This window comes from Lathyrus oleraceus, chromosome 7 (assembly GCF_024323335.1).
Source record: "Lathyrus oleraceus cultivar Zhongwan6 chromosome 7, CAAS_Psat_ZW6_1.0, whole genome shotgun sequence".
NCBI lineage: Eukaryota > Viridiplantae > Streptophyta > Magnoliopsida > Fabales > Fabaceae > Lathyrus > Lathyrus oleraceus.
The window spans coordinates 37,856,468-37,858,754 of NC_066585.1; positions in this window are offsets into that span (position 1 = coordinate 37,856,468).

A 2,287-nucleotide genomic window follows, 5' to 3' on the forward strand; every position below is an offset into this window, starting at 1 on the left:
GGAAAATGGAGATGACCCCAAGCGAAAAAATGTTATTAAGGACAATATGAACAACTTTCATGTTCATTAAAAATTGATTTGAAGCTTGGAAGGTCATCATCCATTCCAAGACATTATAGGTCATTTTGACTGAAACCCTAATTTTGGGTCAACTTCCCAAGAACATAACTCCTTCATTTTTCATGATTTTGAGGTGAGACTTAATGAATTGGAAATCTTAATGTGTCTACTTCAAATTTTATGTTGAGCAAAATTGCAAAATCTCAAAAGAAATACATGTGATAATGCAAAACATTATAGGTCACTTTGGGCTAAGTGCATTGAAAAGTGAAAAAGTCTAATTTCAAGTGCCCATAACGTCTTCATCAAAAATACAAATGATGAAAAATGTAAGTCCAAATTGATTGACTTGACAAGATCTACAACTTTCATGTTGAAGATTTTATCATTTGGAGCTTGCATCATTGAGACAGAGGGGCTTGAACATTGGCCAAATTTGGAAATTTCACATATGCATGTTTTGCACCTTACACTTCAAGCTCAATTTTCATTTATTTCCAAGGCCCAAATGAAGTTTTTATCAACATGACATTTGTTCCTTATGCAATAAGCTTTCCAACCATTACCCATAAGCCTATGTTTCAAATTTGGAAGTATCATTTTCGAAGAGGGGTACTTTTTAGTGCATTTTCGGAAACTTGATTCAATTGCCATGCATGAGCTCATACAGTCTAATTTGCACGTCCATTTCATTCATTTATGATCTCAACTTGCCAAACCAAGTGGAATTGGGCCCTCCATGCGCCTGTACAGGCCCATGCATGGAGGCCCTTTCCATTCATGCAAATTTGAAAGCATGCATTCAGCATGGCCTTGCCTATAAATACATTGCATTGGAGCTTCATTTCTTGCATCTCTGATTTCTCTCAATCTAGAGATCTATTGTGGAATTGAGTGGCACAAGAGTGATGTACATCACTCCACCTTTCGTTTGGTACCTGGATCGCGCATTTTCATGCATATTTATTTCTTTGCAATTTCTGATCTCCGCCGGAGCTAGCCGGAGAAGACGGTGGCGCTGGCCACCTTCTGTTTGCCAGTTTTAATGTGGGTCGTTGGATCATGCTTCCAGATCTAATCAGATCCATTGGATGTTATGACTTTCTTTTAATATTTGTGTTATTCAATTAACCCTGGACTTTGGTGGACGCGCGCTTAAGGAACGTTTGATGTGCCAGCTCAATTAATGAGCCTGATCCAACGCCTCATGTTTTTCCTTATATTTAAATTCTGATTTTAATTTCCATTTTATTTTTTAATTCCATTTCATTTTTTAAAATTCATATCTCTCTCATGATTGGTCCAAAAATTATGGGACCAATTGCATTATTTCTCTTTTAATTTCTAGTTTCTAAAAATGGTTTTTAATATTTTTTATTTTATCATTTGCTATTTTTTAGTAATTTTCTCTTTTCTAGTCATTTTTAATTCATTTTAAATAGTTTTTGATATTTAAAAAATACAAAAATATTTCTCCAACCTCTTTGAATGATGATAGATCTATGAAAAATATTCTCATCAATTTATTAATTGATTTGAGATTTATTTGAGATTTTAATTCAATTAGGTTATTTTTATGCATTTTTAGTTGATTTTTAATAGTTTCTGACTTTTAAAAATGCTGAATTTTTTTTGTCAAACATTGTTTGACCTTGTTGAACTTGGGATAATTCACTTGGACTTTTCAAAGTTGATTTGAAGTGAATTTGAAGTTTGACATTTCTTTATTATTTTAATTCAAGTTTTATTTTAAATATTAAAACTACCAAAAATATTTGACTTGTTTCTTGACTTCTAATCTCCATTTTGCTTCTGTTTTCTGTTGTTTGACCTTGATCTCCTCTATCTTTGGTCAATGCTTGTTGATTAATACATACCTCTTCATTTAATGCACTTTAATTCTTTATCTTCTTCCTTTCCTTCTTCTTTTTCTTTTTTGATCAATGAGTTAAAGATTGGTGGTTAGCATTGATTAAGGAGGTTTAATCTTCTTTGATTCAAATCTAATTCATCTTGATCATGGATCAAGTGAATGGCTTTGCATTAAGGATAGATTGCTTCCTAAATCATGCAAAGGACCTAAATCAATACAAGATCATTTCTCCCCTTCTTTTTGGCATGGCAAGTTGTTGGAGTTTGATTCACTAATCAAGACCTCTAACGTGTGTTGTTACCTACATTATTATTGACCGGCCTCAGATAGTTGTGACTTTTACATAAGTCCAAT